Source organism: Panthera pardus, unplaced genomic scaffold, assembly GCF_024362965.1.
Source record: "Panthera pardus isolate Hobbes unplaced genomic scaffold, ASM2436296v1 HiC_scaffold_20, whole genome shotgun sequence".
In the NCBI taxonomy this organism is placed as follows: domain Eukaryota; kingdom Metazoa; phylum Chordata; class Mammalia; order Carnivora; family Felidae; genus Panthera; species Panthera pardus.
Genome location: NW_026526766.1, coordinates 27,182,402 through 27,204,230, shown reverse-complemented (window position 1 = coordinate 27,204,230; position 21,829 = coordinate 27,182,402). Strand labels below are relative to the sequence as shown.

At 45.2% G+C, this 21,829-nt stretch overlaps 1 long non-coding RNA gene across 11 annotated transcripts in view; it reads right to left on the bottom strand.

The window, feature by feature from the left end:
* Nucleotides 1–605: 605 nt before the first annotated feature.
* Nucleotides 606–21,829, bottom strand: part of LOC109251686 (uncharacterized) — a 28,171-nt gene continuing 6,947 nt past the window's right edge. For 4 of the 11 annotated variants that reach the window (XR_008424168.1, XR_008424171.1, XR_008424172.1 and 1 more), the window contains 8 exons: nucleotides 18,776–18,936; nucleotides 18,276–18,433; nucleotides 8,413–8,632; nucleotides 7,908–8,000; nucleotides 6,321–6,456; nucleotides 2,548–3,768; nucleotides 1,269–1,539; nucleotides 606–744 (listed from right to left, as the gene is read on the bottom strand). This is a non-coding gene — a long non-coding RNA (uncharacterized LOC109251686). Of the gene's footprint in view, nucleotides 745–1,268; nucleotides 1,540–2,547; nucleotides 3,769–6,320; nucleotides 6,457–7,907; nucleotides 8,001–8,412; nucleotides 8,633–10,725; nucleotides 10,834–18,275; nucleotides 18,434–18,775; nucleotides 18,937–21,829 lie in introns of those variants that run through there. The other 7 variants (XR_008424173.1, XR_008424170.1, XR_008424177.1 and 4 more) reach the window with 7 other exon arrangements.

Sequence of the window (21,829 nt, the reverse complement as noted above, 5' to 3'; positions counted from 1 at the left end):
CAAAAGAGAGTAAAACTTGGTATAAGCTTTCTGGAAGACAGTGAGCCCATAAGATTAAAAATTCACAAATACAGACTCCCTTTAAGCAAGCAATGATATTTAGGCATGTTTTCTGAGGGAACAGTTAAGGATATGTGCAAAAATCTAACTATAAGAATGTAGTTTAATACTGTTAAGACAGTAAAACATAAAAAGGTGATAGATATAGATAGGTAGGTAGGTAAATAGACAGATGAGGAAATACTCCAAATGCCCCGTAATAATTTGTAGCAAATTAGCTTCAAAACACTGTAATCTATGCACCGATATAAAATTAGTCACTGAAGATAGTATTGTAGATCATTTGTGTGTGTACTGATTCCATTTTCTATTGTCTTTAAATCTATAAACCTCTCTATGTGTTTATACCTCGATCCGCATAAAATGGGGAAAGATAGGATATACCCAAGTGTTTGAAAGTGGTAGATGGGCAAGCAACATTTGATCATCTAAAATTTTATTTTCTTATTTTTAAATATCAAGCAAATTTTGCTTATGCGACTTTTTTAAAGTAGCAAACTTATTTTATTTTATGCTTAAAGTTCATTTATTGATTTTGCGAGAGAGAGAAGGAGAGCAGTACCCAAGTCTCCATTTGGGCTCAGGTCGTGTTTCACGGTTTCTGAGAGGGAGCCTTGCCTCAGGCTCCACGCTGGCAGCACAGAGCTTGCTTGGGATTCTTTCCGTGCCCCTCCTCCACTTGCACTAAATAAATAAATAAATAAATAAATAAATAAATAAATAAACCTTTCATGCCAGAACTCTAGTTGAACTTTTCAGAATCATGTTCAAGGTTTCCAGCAAACTGCATGGTTACCTGATCCCAGCTCCTTACTCTTGGCTTTTCCAGATTGTCTCACCCCGCCGAGCCTGCCTCCCTCACATCTCCTTCCGCCATCACACGCCATTAGACGATGACGAGCTGATGTATTACACGGTCATCGTGGGCTAAGGAAAGCTCACTGAGAGGGAGGAATGGTCCCCTCCCAGGTCTTCCTCCAGGTTTCTGTTTCATCAGCAAAAGGTCAAGGGAGCAGGAATGGGCCTTTCATGGGCTGGAGCTCAGGGCTGGGGACAAGCATCCTAGGCTGTGCAGACGCCTATGGTCCTGCCCCAGCATCCAGCCGAAGTGGGGAGGGCTGCAGGGCTGAGCCCATCACCAGGGCAGAGGCAATAACAGGACACCGTCAGACCAGGGCCAGCTAGAAGGCTCACTGGTGATGACTCACCTGCTAATCCGGTCTCCTTCATTGTCCCCTAATCAACAGTGACAATAGCCTCCGTGTCTAGGACGGAAGGAGAGAAATTTAAAACCTGCTATACCTATAGCTCAACCCTCTTTCTGGCACCATGTGGTGAAGCAAGGACATATCAATATCTTCTTGCTCCAGGCTCTTTGAAGAAAGTCCAGGGCTGAACGACATGAGGGAGCAAAGGAGTCCTCAGCCTTGTCGGTAACTTGCCTCATGCTGCCATCTTGTTATACCCAAGTTTTACTTTCTGATGAAATAAATGAGAAAAAAAAAAAAAAAAAAAGGGCAAACTCTTGCTGAGCAGAGGTGGCATTTATGTGCTTGGCAAGTTTTTTATAATTCATGACATTCTTTTTTTTTTTTGACACCCAAAACTCTTTTATTGGGGGTGGTGGGGGAGCACCGGGGCCCCTCACTGCACGGCTTGTTCATTGATGCTGCTTCCTAAGTCCTGTGGCTTCATCATGTCAGTTGCCTCAGGTGAGCTAGACAAGGGCTGAAGGCACAAGACCTAGAAAGCTTCATCTTCCTGGAAGGCCAGCCTCACAGTGGCTGGAGCCTGCAGCCATGCTGTCTGACTCAAAGTGAAGCCACACTTTCCCAGTGTCTTACCATCACCCAGAAACTGGTCATACTTGTAGCTGCTGCCTGAGGATGCCCTTGACGATAATGCAGAACAGTCTTGAAAGTTGCCTCTTGGCACATGTCGGGATACTACATAATGGAGCCTCCTCCTTGAAGACAAGGGCTCCCTCCTTCCAGGTTGTATGACCTTTCCAACATTGGATCTAGTGACCAATGTATCTCACTTTGGGCCTGGGGGTCCCATGACTGTTCGCACGCATATTCTCCCTCCAGCTTTGGTCCATGACAGCGGGAGCCTCTTGAGGACAGGAATTCTCTCTCTCCCTGTGTCCAGAGACCCAGCAGTGCTGAAGGGGGTGGGTAAGAGGCCAAGGCACAGATGGGAGGAGGAACGGCCTCATAACCCAGAGCCCGTCAGAGGATCTCACTAAAGGATACAGGAAGGGACATATTTGAGTCTTTGGTAGAAAGTTTACAGGGGGTCAAAGTGGCATTTCCCCCCTCCCCCCCCCCCCCCACTGTAGAGGAAGGGCCAGGGGCTGGTTCTCTTCAATGGAAGTGACATTCTTGGGGGCTCCCAAGGGACCTTTGTCTTTTCAAGTAAAATCTTCACCATTTGCTACCTCTAGACCAGTGTGTTCCTCAAATTTTAATGTGTACACAAAATCACCTGGGGATGTTGTAAAAATGCAGATTCTCACAAGTCTGGGGTGAACCTGAGAGCTGCTGCTGGCCCATGGCTCACTCTCTGGATAGTGAGACGTTCAAGAGCGCACATCACATGGAAGCCTGTTCTTGCTACAGCTGAGTGACCTTCGTCAGATGCAACCAGATTTCCTGCCCGCGGTGGGTGAGGCAGGTTAGGAAGATGCCAAGCGTACAGAGGTGAGAGGAAGGGCCTCTTTACCAGCAAATCTAGCAAACGCATCTCTCCTCTTTCAAGTTCACCAGGTTGCCACAAAGATACTCTTTATACCGTCCACGTCTACGAAGTTCATTCTGGGCATTGAAGGGGTTAAAAGGGCCAGAGACAGTGAGAGAAAGCACCCTTTTCAAGGGCATTTCTAACAAGCTGAGCCTGATCCAAACCTGGTTTAATGAGTGCTTATTTTATACAAATAAGCTCACAGGCGCGTACTCATCTCTAATTAAACCAGAAAGAAAGCATTTGTTCTAATTGGGCTGCATAGCTCAAGAATTAATTGTGAGATTGTTTAGAATTGCAATCTTGTGACCCGTTCACCAGAAGGGGGTTGGGGGGGCGGGGTGGGGAACCTACTTTAGGAATCTCACTCTGTGTATTTTTTGCTAGGCTTTTTCTCTTCCTAATTCCTGGAAACCTTCCTGCAGTCTGAACTGATGATTTACAAACAAAAGCAAAAACTTCTAAGAGCAACTTACCGCCCTGTGTTACAGAGGCGTGGGCCAAGGTGAAGATAACGCAATTCAGTGTATATTCTAATGTGCCCCTGAGAAAGTGCCCTGATAATTAAGGGTTCGCACAATTTCTATGGGGGGGGGGGGGAGGGAATCATGAGTCACGTTATTTATCAATATCAAAAGAGTCACTTTTGTATTCGGCAGTCTGGCCTGCCTGAAAACAACAGATATTCTCCCCAAACGCCAGTCCACAGCCACATTCAGCCAAAAATGCAAGAGGTTTCTATGGGCACATCCGGTGCCCTTGGGTGGCGTTGATTGCCATCGAGTTTGCAAAGGATTACTCGACGGTGCTTGGCACTGTTTGCTCCTGAGCTGCCCTCCTCTGCTTGGGCTCTGTCTTCTGTATCTTGTCGGTGCAGCTCACTGACAAATGCCGGCTGTTTTCCTGCAGCCAGTTCAGCTCATCTAGCTGCAGAGAGAACAAGCTGGGTCCTTTGCCCTACAGAAGCTAAAAAAAAAAAAAGATACAGCTATGTCATCCTTGACGGCACACCCTGAACCCCTCCGAATCAGGGGCAGATGTCTTTAGAGAACTGGACAGGCTGGGACCGAGGTGGCCTTTAGCAGCTGGGACCCCAGTGCATTGGTGCAGCTCTATTCAGCTAGCTGTGCTTGGGTTGCTAATATTCTGCCAGGGGCAAAAGGGAACCTATTTCACTGCCAAGAACTAGCTTGAGCTTGTGAAGCTGACACTTGGAAAAGTCTTGCTTTGACTTGTATCTGGAAAGAGAACATTTCAAGTTGAATGTCAGTGATGGAGGAAAAGGGGGATGCTTCAGATGGTCTTCCCGTGCGATACCACGTTTCACAAGCGAATCAGACTTCTGCTGGCGGGGTGGGGGGGGGCGGTTCCCACCTCGCAGCCTTTGCCCCCTCCAAATGCACAAGTTTGCACAGTTGTTCACTCTTGAACACAAAACCTGGCTGCTCTTGAGTAAGTTTCAGGGATGGAAAATGCAGAGGACTTTGCCAGAATTGCATAGCGTGAAGCAACCCAAAGCAGACCATAGTAATCGCAGACAGGAAAATGGATCTGAACAAAAACAGAACCGTTTTGCTTCGGGGAATGGATTTTAATAAAGATCCAGTTGATTGTGCCCAGCAGAGACCAGGCATTAAATCAATCATCCATGCAACAGCCTCCACCCAGCCAGCATTTCACCAGGGAGTGTGGGAGATAAATTGGGAAATGAAAGGCATATGGCCTTCTCGTGAGGAGGGAGCACACCCCTGTAGGGAACTTTTCACTGGACTGTGAGTCTTTAAGGGCCGGCTTAGGGCTCTGAGTTCCCATCTCCTGACGTGAGATCCCATCCCAGGCTCCACAGATCTTTGCAGAATGAATGGATCTTTGCGGAATGAATGCAAAGATAATGGGAGACCGAATATAACTAACACTAGCACCGCAGTTCAAAAGGGGACCGACCCGTGTGGGACCAAGTAAGTGAGGAAGGGCCCTGGAGGGTGAATCGAGCCTCAGTGCAGAGAGTGATCCTGAATATCCGTGGCTTCTATATCTCCTCATTTCTATTCCCAACCTTTCCCCCAATCTCCCGAACTTCCTGAGACCACAGCCTGTATCAGGCTCTTTTCACTGCAGAGAGAATTTGACTTAGAGACTCCTAATCCTACTGCCTATACTATCCTAATGCTAAGTTACCATCTTAGCATTAAGTGCTTAATTCGTGCAAAACCAAAAAGACGAGAAAAACACACAGAGATGCTAATTCCTGGTTCATTTTGTTTATTGCACACGAAAAATGTATGAGCCAAAAGTTTATAATCGTACACTCTACACGTCCACAATAATACACGTACATAAGAGTATTTTAAATATATTAAAATCCAATGGCTTAAACAAAACCTACTTAACGTACAATGTTGTATTGGTCAAAATAGCTTAAGCCATACAACGATTAAAAAATGAGCTCCGAGATCTCCATGGCTTTACACACAAAGGTTTATTTTTGCTCTGCTATGTGTTCAAGTACGTGGCAAGGACGACGTGTTAACTCTCAGGAACCAGGCTCTACCACTTGAAACATGACTGGGCCCTATAGGAAGGGAAGATACAGCCAAGAAGGGTCATGTACTGACTCTTCTACACTTGAGTCCAGAGATGACATAAACCACTTTCACCTACAGCCTATTGGTCAGAACTAGTCAAGGAAACTTACCGAGAAGTCATCAACCACTAATAATAAAGCCTCAATTACTCTCTGAGAGGTCTGTTTGATCTTCTAGGTCCCCAAGTTACCTCTCAGTTGGGTGATACCAAAGTGCCCAGCATTTCACCATAGGGTCTAAACCAAGGGCCACAGCCAAGAGGGGAGAGGCAGAGACTATGAATGCTGAGGACAGAGTAACTGTCTGGCCCAACTTTTTACTCATTGGGTCTCTGATTCTTTGTTGCCATATCTCACTAGGGATAGCATACGATTCTGCAAATACTCCAAGTAGATTGAATATTTAAAACGTAAGGTTTTTTTTAAGACCCATTTAGTATTTCCTTCCAGTTTCAAATACTGGGAACAATAAAAATTGGAAGTTCAAAACCTCAAACATCCTTGAGCCTCTAAGAGGCCTTACCAGGGATAGATAATCCAGTGAGCTCGTTGACAAAATTAGCTGAAAATACATGTGGGTGTTAGGCCCCTGGAGATGGGCTGCTCTAAGCCCAGATCAATCACCCCCTGGTCATGAGCAGACTCCACCCCACCAGGGTGATGACCACATGGAGAAAGATCCTGCGGTGGTGGTGACCTTCAAACTCAGCTTTTCAATCCAGCCCATCTGTACCTGGCCCCCAGCATCGCTGCGGGGAGGAGCTCTGGCTGCCAAAAACCTCCAAGTGTCATTGAGAGAAGTTGGTTAGATTCTTGCGGTTTGAGGATTAAGCCCGTGTGGAGACTCTAGTGTTTTTCGGTGCTGGAAGGGGGGGAGGGGGTTCCTGGGGTTGGGGGTGGGGGTCCTGGCCTGAAGCCCGCCAAACCCCGTCACCTGAACAAATAGCTCCCTGTCGCACCAATGTCACTGGAGAGAACAGCTGAGGTTCAGCGGAGCATCTGCTAATGAATCGTCTCCACGGTGTCAGCTCTCCCGCCGGGGGCCCGTCCTGCACTCTGACATTATTTTCCTTAAGTGAACAAAAGGAAAGCCGGGATGGCATTTATCCAGGCCAGCTGACTAAGTCAGCACAGCTGGCTCCACCAGCTTAAAGACACCTCACTGATCACCAGCTCCAAATAATCTCAAAACTGGCCCCTGCAAACTCTCCTCCTCTGGGAGGGCAGATACAAAGCAGGGGCCAAGTCCTCCGGGGCTCCGGACCACAGTCTGCCGTGGAGGGGAGAGGTGGGGACCTCCCATCCTCCCTCGGCTCCCGGCTGATGAGAAAGCAGAGGAAGAGGAAGGCCTGGCCTTGGGGCAGGGTGGGGGAAGCTTGCTGGGAAGCCCTGTGTGTTCGCTGTGCCTCCAGCCCAGGACTGCCTGGGAACCCAGGGAGGTGCAGGAGCCCAGGCTACAGGAGGCGTGTGGCATCAGTGTAGACGCTGAACCTGGGCCAATTTCAGCAAAGGCCAAGATGAGACTGGATGGTGAGGGCAATTGCCTCGCCCTCTCCCCACTGGGGGCAACTTGTGTCCAAAACTGCATTTTGCATTAAAACAGGGACTGAGTTTCTTGGGCAAGGCAGCAGACGGGGCCGGTTTGAGATTCTATTTTCTGAGCTAGGCAAACACTTATTTGGGCTTTCATAAAGATTTGTCCTACTTTTTAAAGGTGTGTCCAAGAGAAGTATTTAATGAATGCTTGGGGCACCTGGGTGGCTCCATTGGTTGAGCATCCGACTTTGGCTCAGATCATGATAGCGCGGTTCGTGGGTTCGAGCCCCACATCGGGCTCTGTGCTTCAGCTCGGAGCTTGAAGCCCGCTTCGGATTCTCTCTCTCTCCTTCTCTCTCTCTCTCAAAAATAAATAAATAAACATTAAAAATATAAAATTTAAAAGTGCTTGGTAGTACCTGGCCATAGTCACACTATATAACAGAATGGCTTCACAGACACAGGCCTGTGAGATTTTATTATCTGCATAGATGAAACCGATATCTTTTGTATCCTGCAAACTTGAAAAAGTTCAAGAAAGTCTCAGATGGTGAATTCAGGACGAACAATGGAAGCAGGCCTTCATGGTGACATACCCCGTCACCTCCTGCGTAGACATTGTGCTTCCTAATTCTTTCCTTCCCTTCAGCTCAACAAATGGTCACACACCTAGGAAATTCTTCAAGGAACATTCAGGCTGTGCTCCTATATTCAGGAACGTACTGGAGAGCCCTGCTTTCTGAGACTTGGGACTGTCTGCTTTTTGAAAAGGATGTTCACTTGAGCAATGCATGTATTTGGGCCTCTCTGGCCCACATCATCGTTACAAGGACTCATTAGAAATGTGTAAAGAAAGCAACTCCAGGTTGGAATGTATCCAAGCAGAAGACCAGATCGGCACAGAATCAGACTCTCCTGTAAACCCCATAGCCTCCGTGGTATCACCCTCTGGGCTATGGACAGACCTTTGACCTAAATTACTTACTGCCAACCAGCAAATGAATTTTTCCAGTGGATTCTCAAGCCCGTCTTTTTCTTGTGGCATTGTTCCATTCTGATAAGTTTATCTGGATTATTCCTATGAGAGTAAAGGGTTGGGGTCATTCACTACAGACCATGAGCCTCAGAGTATTGGGAAATAATGATTCTACTTTCCCTGCTTGAATTAGGATTCTCCTAAGCAATGGACGTAGGAGGTCAGAAAGAATGGACAGCTGTTTTTAAAAGACACAGATATGCATCTGGGGGTCTTTGCAGTTTATGAGGCATCTGTACCACAAAGAGTTCCACAGATACATCTTCATCATTTGGAATTGAGTTACTTAAGAAATGGGCCAATGCAAGAAGAACACTAAGACCGCCCTTTGTCTCCAGAAAGAAGGAAATAAATCTCTCATAGGAAAGAGACTGCCTGACGTACCAAGGGGAAGAGAGACATCCCTACTGTCAGAGATATGAAATTCAAAACAAAGAATTCTGTATAAACAAACCTTGTTACTTTTCTTAGTTGTCTACTCCAGACCTGATCATTTTTAGAATTCCTTGCTAATGATAGTTCTTCAACGTAAAAAGCATAATCATCCTGTGAAATATCAAAGATTTATGCTTTTTCGTCTAAAATGTACAAAAGCTGCCTGCCACACTCATTTCTATGTCCCAATTTCATCACTGGACCTTTGTGAGCCTGTATGAAAACTCTGAGGTTTTCTCCTGTTTAAAAAAAAAAAAAAAAGTAAATAAGCCAACTTATAGCACTTAACAAATAAGCCCTCAAATTCCTGCATTTATATAAAAAGGAGGCATAATGCCAAGCAATGCAAAGTAACAATTTTGCCCTTGAAGATGTAGTCGGAGAAGACACGGCTCTGGCTGAGAAGGTCAGAGATTAACTCTGCAATATAAGCCCATGCGCTGGATGCATGAAGATTCCAGATTTGCATTTAACAAATCTGCTACCGTAAGCAAGGTAGACTTGGCTTTGCTCTGGGAGTACTTAGAGAGTTGTTGACAATAAGTGAGTTTGAGCAGGAGGACACATTCATGAAATAACTACAGGGGCGCCTGGGTGGCTCAGTCGGTTGAGTGTCCGACTTCGGCTCAGGTCATGATATCACGGTCCGTGAGTTTGAGCCCCGCATCGGGCTCTGTGCTGACAGATCAGAGCCTGGAGCCTGTTTCAGATTCTGTGTCTCCCTCTCTCTCTGACCCTCCCCCGTTCATGCTCTGTCTCTCTCTGTCTCAAAAATAAATAAACATTTAAAAAAATTAAAAAAAAAAAAAAGAAAGAACTACAAACTGTAATGAGTGCTGTGAAAAGAACATGGCATGTCATAAGGAAAGGCCTGGAAGGATGCTATCTATATTCACGCCGAAGCCTAGAGTGCCAGGAGGAAAGCTAAGAGAGCTTCCAAGCAGAATAGCATAGCCGGAGACCCAGAGGCAGGGAAAATTTAACCCATGGAGAAACCAAAAGGCTGGTGTGGCTGAACCTGAAAGACCAGGGCTGAGAGATGAAGTGCAGTAGGAGGCAGGCAAGGGCCGGATGATGAAAACTTGCCAGCCTCAGTGAGGATTTTGGATTTTACTCCATGTGCCATTGGAAGGGGTCATAACTGGTAACCAGGAGATAATCTGGTTTTCATAATTAGAAGGCTATTCTGGATGCTGTGTGGAGAACGGGTTAGAGGAGAAATAGAGAAGTGGCAAGACATTCAGGAACTGTTTAGAATAGTCTACAGGAACTGGTGGGAGAGTCTGCAGAAGCAGTAATAACAACCTGGGTGAGGTTAGAGATGTGGATATGGAATGGGTAGACCAGTTGGATGACTGAAAGTCTTGTTTTAGACACATTAATTCCGATATTTCTGCAAGACATCCAAGGACAGATCGTGAGTAGGCAGTTAGATACATGAGTCTGGAGTTTACAAATATAAATTTGGAAGTCATAGACATAATTTACACATCTGGGAATGAGTAAATTCACCTGGTATGAGACACAGTGAGAAAGGGAGACAGAATGAGCATTAGGAACTGCCAACACGTGCGTTCTTAGTAGTTGATACGTAGCCAGTAGAGGAAATAGCTTTGAGTAATTTAGCCCTAGCTCTGTCACTAAGAAGTCGGCATCCTTGGGCTAAGAGACTGGATCATATGGACCCAAAGTTCTCTGAATGTTTACCACCCCATGATTTTACCAAAAGACATTTTCCCAAACCTACAAGCTGACGAATGTTGGGTGGGCTCAGGACTGACGTGAAAGAGGTCAGCTAGAATGACACCCGCCTTCTCTCCATCGTGTTTCTTCAGACAAAATGGTGGGCTAAGTAAATGATGGGCCTGATATTGCTGTGGAGAGAGCCCTCAGATTTTAGCGAAGAAAACTTTAACTGATAAGAAGGTTCCATGTATTTGTGAACGCAGAGGTTAAATTCAAGTGTGTCTTGGGGTGAGGAAACAACTGGGAAAAGATTTAGAAAGCCGGGAATTGTCCAACCAAGGAGACCTTTTCAATGAAGGAAAGGGATATTTCTTATTCTGCCTTTTGCCAAAATAGAAGCATGAGGGAGATTCCAATCCCTTGGATCACCTAAAGCAAATACTCTTCAAGTCAACAAGAGAGGACCAATCAGTGGCATTCTCTTAAGAGCTTTCAGGGCTTTGCAGTGACAGTGTGGAGCCTGCTTGGAATTTTCTTTCTCCTTCTCTCTCTGCCCCTCCCCCTCTCAACATAAATAAGCTTAATAAAAAAGAGCTTCCAGGAAATGAATGTCATAGAAAGTTTAGTGTAGAATACATTGAATTACCTGTGAGTTCTTTTAGGTCCTGAGTTACTCTCTCCTGCAGGTTATATAGTTTGGGAAGCTATAGGCGGGAAACAAATAATAGAATGAATAGGATCTTTTACATTTATTTTTTTAATGTTTATTTATTTATTTTGAGAGAGAGAGAAAGATAGGGAGAGACAGAGAATCCCAAACAGGCTCCATGCTGAGCCCCATGCAGGGCTCCATCCCAAGACCATGAGATCAGGATCTGAGCCGAATCGAGAGTTGGACGCTTAACTGACTGAGCCATCCAGGCACTCCTAGAATTAATAGGATTTTTAAAGGAGCTGAATGTATAGTTAGTGTATCGGTTTGCATGTGATGTGTAACAAGCTTCCTCAAAACTTAGTGGCTTAAAATATCAAACATTTTGCAGTGCAAGCACCTGAGAGTTGGCTTTTTGATTATAATGCAAGTGTCTGACATTAAGCTTTTGATTTCCAGGCAGCCTCTTCACACAGCTATCTCCAATAAACACACTGCCAGCCACAAGACTAGATAAAAAGCCAGGCCACTCCACCCCTGTTTTAGAGGTCCCTGGTTGACTTCCATAACTGACCATTTGAAAAATAAGTGTATTTTTCCCTGTCCATGCTGTAATTATTGCTCTTATGTTTTAAATTCACCAACAAGGAGTGAACCCACAAAACCCTAGACAAGCCCCATCTTCAATCCCAATAAAAGCAGAACCTCAAGCCCATGCTTTCTCTCTCTCTCTCTCTCCACAACCTCGTTGTATGACCCCAGACGTGCCATGCACTGTCCATGACCCTGCGTGCGATAAAACCTTGACTGTTGTTTCAAAATTCCCTGAGAGTTGCTGCTGAGGTGCCTCTTGCAATCATAATAAGAACCACAAGGACCAGTGCAGCTACAACACTGACTCTGAACGGGGACATTTCTGTGGGGGCTCGCCCCAGGCCCAGGTGAATGCCCTCCTGCAATTCTAGCCAATAGCCTCACCATTAGACTGAGACCAGCACAGCACACATTTATACTTCCTCACCATTCCATGGGTGGGCTGAACAGTTCTGGTTTGAGCATAGATGACCTCTGCTGGCTCTGGAGGAGTTTCAGATCATCTTTTGTGTGGTAGGGGTCACACAGGTCTAAGAGAGCAGACTCCAGTGTGTGAGTTCTTTTCCTACCTCTGCCTGAATCATGTGTTGACCGTGCTTGGATTGTCCTATTGGCTGAAGCAACTGCCAGAAGCAAGTTCTGACTAATGTGGATGGGACTAGCCAAGGGTATGGATGCAATGACACACGAATAAATCTGGGGCCATTACTTGGACAATCTACCACAGATATCCCCTATCTGATGCTATGGAAGAATCTGGAGTTAAAAAGGAACAATTTAGGAGCCTACCGTGAGCACATGAGCGCCTGAAAACATTGTATAATTATTGAAAGAAAATTTTAAATTTCAATGTGGCCAAATACACTCTGAACAAAGTTAAAAGGTAAATACAAATTGAAGAAAAGGTATCTCCCATACAAAAGACATGCAAAGGATCAATATTCCAAATGTACAAAGCCTTGGTACAACACAATGAAGAGAAGACAAAAACCCCATAGTGGGCTCTTGCCTTTTCCTTGACTGGGCAGTTACAGAAGCCAACGACCAGTGCACTGGGAGAGAGCAGTGCTCGGAGTGGGGAGATGTGTCCACTGGTGACAGCTTAATCCACCTCTACCCTCCCGCATAACCTAGGCTGTGGTTTCTATATCCAGTCCTTCCTTTGTTCTTGCTTATTTTCTGAGCCTCATTTTTCAGCCTCCTTGTCAATGACATGAGCCACCTGATACCCCCCAAAAATCAATTCTCCATCTGCTTAGATTGGTTTCTATTGTTTGCAGCTCAGAACTTCAACAGGTACACACCTTACTAGAAAAATGTGCAAATATGAGTAGGCGAGTCGTAAAGGCAAAATACAAAATAAGCAATGAGGACAGCACCTGTCTTGTAGACCACAATGCTGATGGTGTTCATATGTAACACAACAGAAATTAGGAAATAATTGACAATATCCATCCTCACAGTGGGGAGGATGCAGAAAACAGGTACTTGCCGGCATTATTTCTGGGAATGTACGCTACATGATCTTTGCACAAGGCAATTTGACATTATGTATCAAAAGATAAGATTTCAAAAAAAAGACAAAATTTCATGCTCGCCAATTCCACTTCTTGGATTCCCACCTAAGGACATAGTCAGGACATTACGTGGAAAGACATATGTATCTGGAGGACCACTGCACCAATGTGTACCATAGCACAAAAAAAGAAAAACTGAATTTATGGTGTTCCATAAAATAAAACAATACACTGTCACTTAGTAGCTAATTCAAGGTGGCACTATTTGATCTGGCAGGATATCTGAAGACTCCTAGCATGCCGAAAAGCAGAGAACAGAGCCTCAGGACTGGTGGGATTCCATTTCTGTGCATGAGACTTTCTGGATATGTTGAGTTCATTTATGACTTCCTTGAAAAACACTGATATAGTGCTTCACCCCAAGACAACCATGATTTTACATATCCTCCAAATACTAATTCATTTCTCATCATTATAGCTCTATGATAGAGGTCCTTGTATTATCTCCATCTTACAGATGAGGACACTGAGGCAAGTTAACTAGTCCAGGGTCCCAAGCTGACAAGCAGGATAAAGAGGGTTCGAATCCAGGAAACCTGGATCCATACCCTGAGCATTTACTAATGGGCCTTTCAAAACCGTACCCCAAAAATTTAGTAGGGCCTATATCTCTGTCTAGTTGGAAGTTGGATGTTTTCTCTTTTGTCTGTTGTATTTTCCTTTATTTATTATCTATTTTTAATCCATTATGTCTTTTTGTTCTGTTTCACAGTTTATGTGTATTAGCTACTTACAGAAAGACCTTCCAATAGGTCTGCTTTCACGCAGAACAATCCAACGGCCAGACGATCCCCTTACTACCATCTGAACGTCACTCTTCCACTCAGTGCCAAATGCAGCACCTGGAGTGGATGTCTACTAAGATGAAAATGGGGACAACTAAGTTGACTTGAAATCATTCCACCTTGAATGTGCCAGAGAACCTTCTTGGGAAGAAGAACAGGCATGCCAGGAACCTGAAGAGAAAATAAAATACAGAAGAAGAGGGGACTTTCTGCTAATCTGGGAGGAACATCATCCAGAGGAGAGAGTGAGTCATACACTCAAGGCTCTTACCACAGGGTCAACAAGAAGGAGCAGAACACAGGGAGAGCAGCAGGAGTGTATATTCCTCTTAAAGAGCACAAATGCCTAGTCTTACTCTTTGCTTTTGTTGTTGTTAATGGGAACACTTATAATGGTAATGACAACAATGATGTGATGTTGATGAAGTAGGTAACTTCAAAAGGTAATTTGTAATGTAGAACATTAAGCTTTTAAAAATACCTCTGGGGTAATCAACAAACTCATACAGTTTCTTATAGGCATTTTATATAGCCTTTTTTTTCACTTCTCAGTCCCTTCTCTCTTCTCACTACCCTGTGCCTGAGGCCTTGTCATACTGGAAGGGCCTTGATGGGCACCTCGAGACAAGAGAGGAAACCAAATGATTTAGTACACCAGTCTGGACAGCTGCGAGGAGGAGATCAGCTGGGTGGTGTGGAAATTCCCAACTCTCTCTCGCTGATGCTCTTCCCAGAATGGGTCATGGGGAGGGCCACTTACCCCACCTCCTAGACCCCACAGGGAACACAATAGCTGACAACCAGCATCCAGAGAAGAGGAAAAGAAAAATAGGAACTTATCGAGAGAGTGAACAAGTAGTAATATTCCATATTGTTGTATTGTTGTATTATTATTATTCTTATTTCACTGGTAAAAAAAAAAAATTGAAGACTTAGAGAGGTTAAGTATCAAAGGGCCAAGGGGAGGGAAAAGCAAACCGAAGGTCAAAGGGCACAGGTTTCTATATTTGCATTTTTGAGGAATTTCCATACTGCTGTCCATGGTGGCTGAGAGAATTGGCATTCCCACCGACAGATTAAAAATGGAACTAGCATATGATCCAGCGATCCCACTTCTGGGTATATATCCAAAGGAGATGGAAACCAGATATCAAAAAGACAGCTGTACTCCCATGTTATTGCAGCATGATTTACAAGAGCCAACAGGTGGCAACAACCTAAGGGTCCGCCAATCGATGAATGAATAAAGAAGCTGTATAAATGTACAGTGGAATATTATTTAGCCACAGGACTGCCATTTGCAATGACCTGGCTGGGCTCTGAGAACATTGCACTGAGACAAGTCAGCTTGGAGAAAGGCCGAAACTGCACGATATCATTTATACTCACTCGTGGAGTCTGAACGAGCTGACTTCATAGACACAGACTGTAAAATAGTAGTGGCCAGGAGCTGGAGCTCGGGCAACTGAGGAGATGTTGTCTAATGATACAAACGTGCACGTAGCAGATGGATAAATTCTGGAGACTTAATGCAAAGCGGAGTGATTGCACTCAACAATACTGATTTTATACCTCAAAGTTGCTAGAAGGTTAGGTTGTAAATGTTCTCAAAAAAAGCAATGGCACAGGTGGTACCAGGTGGTAATCATACTGCACTATGTAAATGTGTCAAACCAACATCTTTATGCTCCTTAAACTTACACGACATTGTATGCCAATCATACCTCAATAAAAAAGGGAGCTCTGGTTTCCCTTCTCCTAAGGAAAGGGGGGGGCCCCTGTGATTCTGGAAGATGCCACCTCCGCCCTGTGGAGAAACCGTGGCCCAGTCCAAAAGACTCAGAGAGCGACTCCCTAATCCACATGCCCTTGTATAACCAAATCCTCCCAAGCTCAGTTTCCTTGCTGATGCCTGGAACTAAGAACCCACCCTGTGGTTTGGGGGCCTGAGTGAGATGGTGAGTTTGAGCTGCTGCACATGCTGACGGACAGAGACCCAGTGCTCAAGGAGGAAGATCTGTCATTGTTATGATTATTAGTAGTTATAGGATTGTTATTCCAATTATTTATCTAAAATGTTTTCATAGGTACAGAGTATAGCATTGGATGTATGTACTTGATTGATTTATCTAAACCCCTGTTATGGGGCATTAATCTTGTTCACAAACCCTCTACCGTTAATCCTGTTAATGACCTTGGGGAAAGCAAGCACAAATACAACGATGGGGAAGGAACATGGCTTACTGCACCACCAGGAGTTCCTGGTTCTCTCTTGGGGGCCCCTCTGTTTCAATGATGGAGGGAATGCTCCAAGGGCCTTCACTCAATCTTAAATCAATGCAAAGGGAGCCAGGACTCCACACAGCTCGGGAGGCCTGCCCAGAGCATTTGTAGGCTGGGGAGAGTCCAAACGGAGATGCCACATAAATACTTAGAAGTTACAAACCAAGCTCACGTATTGCTCAATATATAATCTCCTCCTCTCCTCTTTCCATCATGCTCCAGAGGCCGGGTTTCAATGCAGGCTTCTCAGATTCCTTGGTGTTCCATGCTAAAACTGGCAATGAGGAGAAGCAAGCCTCAGCTCTCCACCTGCCCCTCCTCTCTTATCACTCGAACTCCATTCCACAGCACGCATAGCTGAGTGGACTCCCCAGCCTGCACATCTAAGATCTGTTCACACCTAACATCACACATTTGCCCCTGTGCCACCACCAGGCATAGGGCCATGCACGCTGGTCTGCCCAAGGAGGACAGACATGGAGAAGAGTCCCATGTAGGCTTTGGAAGTAGGCTCAAGGTCACTGGATAGGGAATTCTGGGGTCTAAAAGAGGGACACTCTAGAAGGGAATTCTAGAAATGTTATACTCCCTTCTAGACTGCATTCTGGGAGGGCATATCCCCTGAACCTCCTGATGTCTTCATCTTATGAGAAAGAACAAGGCTAGAGGAAGGTCAGAGTAGAACCCTATAAAGCAAGGATCTTACAACAGAGGTCCCTTGCCCAGGTCTAAGCGAGGGCAGAATTTCTTAGGGGAAGTCCTCTCATCTGGCTGGTAAACTTACAGACTACTATTGGGAATCGAACTCAAGTAGATACTTTCATTCATTTATTCAGCGAGTATTTTTCCAACGATCAACTACATGTCAAGTGCACTTATAAAGGAGAAACAAGGCTAAAAAGACAGTCCTTGCTTTCACGGCACTTATATTCTTTCTCCATGCCATGGTAACTGGACAGGTGATGATAAGCACTGTGAAGCTATTAAAGCAGAGTTTGTGTGATAGAATGGGGATCAGCAGGCTCATTTATGTTGAGTGTTCAGGAAAGACCTCTTTGAGGAGGTGACATTTGAGCTAAGGCCTAAACATCAAGATGGATCCAGCCTTGTGAAGTCCTGGAGGCAGAGGGGATAACAGGTGCAAATGACCCAAGGCAGGAGAAAGCTTATGGTATTGGATTAACAGAAGGAAAGCCAGTGGGCTTAGCCTAGTGAGCAAAAGGGCAGGAGGTGAGGACAGAGAGGTTGCCAACACTAAATTAAGGAGGGTATAGGTAAATACCCTATAGGTACCTATATTTTATGGTATTTAGATTATTGTTCAAAATGCCATGAAAAACCACTAGGTATCCTAAGCCAGAAGAGATGTGACCTGATTTATGTTTTTAAATAGCATGCTATATAAAGAATGAAGGGGGAAATAAGGCTGGGAACAGGCACACCAAACAAGAGGCACAGCCCAGGTAAAAGGATGTGGTTTCTGGGACTAGGTCGGTAGCTTTGAAGCTAGGAAGACATGAGATAAGGAATAAGTCAGGATATGTATTTTGGAGCTACCCTTGAAAGAAATTGGTGATAGATTGCATATGGAAGGTAAGGGAGGGAGAGGAGCCCCAGACGACTCTCAGATTAGGGTCTGCTCAATTGTTCAGATAGTAGTCCCATTAACGGAGATGTGGCAAAGGGCAGAAAGTGAGAAAATCCAAGGGGGTCTGGGAAGTGCAGGGGCACATGTGGACTGTTCAGTGAACAGCCACCATCTCTGCCACTGTGGGCCATGTGCACAATTAAAGGGAGGGAATCGATCCTGGAACCCTTCCCACCCAGCCACCCATGTCCCTTTCCCATCCACCTTTCCTCTGCTAACTCAAGCTTCTCCTCTGTCTTCATTTCCTCAGGACTCGGCTCTCCATCACTCATCTCTCTCCCTCCCGCTGCTCCTCCCCCACTCGCACTTTTTCTCTCTCTCTCCCTCTCAAAATAAATAAATAAACTTAAAAAAAAAAAAAGAATTAATAGAGCCTGAAGGAGACACCGCTTCCTTGGGAATCTGCTTTCATCCACTAACGGACAAAGCAAGTCCATATAATGCTACCATTTCTGGCCCAGGAGCAGGAAGAGGGAGGTGATAACATGCAAATTGTACATTTATCTTACTTGTGTGACAATAATGGCTTCCTTTTATCGGGTGCTTACTCCATATTGCCACTATTATTTTTGTCATTATTATGATTACTTTGAAAAGTGGCACAGTCAAGTCAAATCCCAAATCTGAGGCTTCGTGACCTCAAGCAAAGTTACTTACCCTCTCAATCCTGTTTCCACAACCATTTAAAATAAGGCTAAAACCACGCCCCTTGTAGCCTTGAGACTCCAACAGTCTCAACAGTCTCGTAACAGAAGAAAGGCTAAGCATCGTGGTTCCAGGGTGGCAACCCCAGCTGGTACGCGGGCCATTCTTTCCTGGTACGCTGGTGGAGGAACAAAAGGCCGTGAAGTCATTCTGACCAAAGACTTTGAAGCAGGGCCTGCCCTTATTCCGGATCTGTGGTGCAGCTGCAAACTGAGCCTGAGCCGCTCGGACCCACACAGAGCAACCAAAGCCCCTCACCAAATGGCCTGTCGACACCAGGTTCCCTCCCAGGACCCCCCACCGCACCCAATTCCCTATGAATCTATGCTTGGAGACCCGGAATGTTTCCGTGCAAGGGTAAGAGACTGGCGGCATGCTAGGAATATTGACACAGCAGTGGTTTAATTAAATCTTTAGTGGAAAAACACAGCTAAGAGGTGGGGCCAGCTCACCAGGCATCTGAGTCCCTGCCATCCTCTGGTACCAACACTGGAGTTAATACCATCACTCTTGCCATGATGTCACTCTCAAAGGGGCTGAACTGTCATTTGAAAACACTGCCCGGCTCTTGAAACCAGTCACCTTCTTCAGAGAAACTCCACGGGCAGAAATTCTGGATGTGACGTAAGCCAAAGCAGAGGCTTGGATGAAGTGGCCCGCTGGGGGGGTGAGATGTGAGGTAGCAGGAATGGGATGATGGGGATAGATGAGTCCCAGGAGATGGGGAACTCACATTCCTGTCCTCTCAAGTCACCCACAGCCTGGCCTCCGATCTCTCCCAGGAGGGCCCATCTCTACCTTCACTTTGAGTTTAAGAATCTGGGACTGTAAATGAGATGGCCATGTGAGGCATGTCAAGGCACAGGGAGGACACCAGCAGACGGGACCGTCGGGCCTTTGACACAAGCCTCCAAAGCCTCCATCACCTCCCCCCTCCAAACCCAGGCAAAGCATGTTTCTCAATTCCCGCCCTTTGTAATAATAATATCTGGCATTTATTCAGCATTTAAAATATATTAGACCTGCACTGTCCAACGGAGTAGCTACCAGCCCCCCAGGACTGTTCAGTACTTAAAATGTGACTAGTTGAATTGAGATAGTCTTGCTAGAAGTATAAAATATACATCAGATTCTGAAGACTGGGTTTAAAAAAATATAATATACTGTATTAGTAAATTTTATAATGATTATATGGTAGAATTCAATATTTTAGGTATATAAAGTTAAATAGAATGTTATTAAAATTAATTTATTTTTTAAATGTGGCCCCGAGAAAATTTGATACTACATTTGTGGCTTGCATACTTCCCTTAGGAACAATTGTGATTGGATTCATGATTAGAAAACCACGTTATGATTGGGGATCTTCACTCTACTGGCTTCCAGCCTGCTCCACCCTAAAAGGCTGATCTGAATTGTCTACACGGAGGCACCTGGCTGACTCAGTCAGTTAAGCATCAGACTTCAGCTCAGGTCATGATCTCATGGTTCATGAGTTCAAGCCCCGCATCGGGCTCTGTGCTGACAGCTGGGGGCCTGTGTCTCCTTCTCTCTCTGCCCCTCTCCTGCTCACACTCTGTCTCTCTCTCCCTCAAAATAAATAAACATTAAAAAAAAAAAAAAGATTTTGAATTGTCTACACAGATTGGTTCCTGGTTCTTTGACTTCTGGTTGGGTTCACTCAATGGGGAATAAGAGATTGAGGAGAGGATATTGACTCCCCTGGCTCCCTGCCCAAGGAACACAAGCTAGTCGTGTCTCTGTGCTGTAGGGGCCTGGCTGGTGGCCCTTCCCACTAAGCTGTCTGTTTCCATGTTTTGATACATATTCCTGCCATGGCACCTAAGCCTTCCCATTCCAAGTCTCCAGGCTGATACACTATTGTTGGTGATTTCTCTACACCATCGTTGATGATTTCTCTACACCCTGTCCACATCTTTGTAAACAATCTTTTTACTAAACCCTCCCAGATTCCCCATTTGAATGTGCCATGTGTTTCCTCCCTGACTCACACAAGATTCTTTTGTGGACTGCTCCAAGAAACCAGATACCATGTAACATATTGTCCTACAGGAAAACTCATTCCAAGGAGCAAGTCAGATTGCCAGGAACTTACCTACTCCCAATGTTGCCCCAGCTGGAGGAGAGGCTCTCACCCTCCTATGTTGAGTGGATTGGGGGGGTAGGGGGGGTGGGGATGAACTGCCTCAAACTCCCAAGGTTCCAACAGTGCCATGGGACCAGATGGGAAGGCTCCAAAGTATCCAGCATGAAAACCAGCAATCGTGCATGGTCAAGGGAAGCAGCTGGATCCCTTCAGTTATTATGTTCATGTACAAGGATTGAGCTCAACTGAGAGTTTAAAACTCAGGGTTGGCTTGAGTAATATGCATGTTTATGTGCATAAAAACAACAACGCAGCCATGATGTATTTATTGAGTGACTCTCATGCACTAGGCATTGTACTTATGGGACATTAGGCCCATATCTCTTTAATCCTCAAGACAGTCAAGAAACATGTATACTTTTCTTGGTTGATGGATGTATATATATAATATCAAACAATAAGCAATTAAAATTTGATCTTAAAGGTACAATTGGGACACAGCTCAACTCTCTCCACAAACTGAGATCTGGAGAAATTAAGTAGCTTACTTGTAAAGGTACATTGGAAAGCTATGGTGGAACTCAGTGGCTTTCATGCCAGACCCTCATGATCTCCATCTGACTGATGGGCTATCCTTCTTCAAGGTGTGAGCCATTTGATATTTTCTAGCTGAGAATTAAACACATAGATAATATGCCTGTCCATGAAGAAATGCCCCCATGATAACATGCCCCATGAAGAATTAAACACATAGATAATATGCCTGTCCATGAAGAAATGCCCCCCACCCCCAGTTCAAGCAATGAATTCATCCCATTCACAGATAACACAAATATGTTATAAAAGGAGCAGAACCCAGGGGATTCTGTCATGCTCACTATGGGAACAGTCACACTGACAAACCTACAGTTGAGAGTCCCTGTAACAAAGAATGCCATTTCTGGCAGGCTGGAGAGAGCAGACCAAGATGCCCAGGGGACAGCAGACACGTTTATGAAGAAGAAAAATGAGCAAGGCAAATGTGCTGTCATATTCAGTTCAATTTCAGTTTCGTCTATGGGGAAACTAGTTTCACTGTCCTCAGATGGCTCAGAGGGATCTCACAGACCATCATGAGGAGCCATGGAATGTGCATTCGTGATGGATGCTTCAGGATCTGGCCGTAGTCTCTTCCTTCAGACTCTGTTGTCTATTTCACATGCCCTATCAACTCTTGGGAGACCTGGGGGGATTTCCCTTGCCCCCAAGCCTGATCCCGGATCCCTTTCAGGAATGGCTGGTAAGATCTCTGGAAGGGAGAAACTACCCTTTTGTCCTCTCTTCCCATCCCGCCTCATTCAACACTAAACACTGGTCAACACAGTGTGCTCCCAAGCTCTGATACTCGGAACATGCCAGA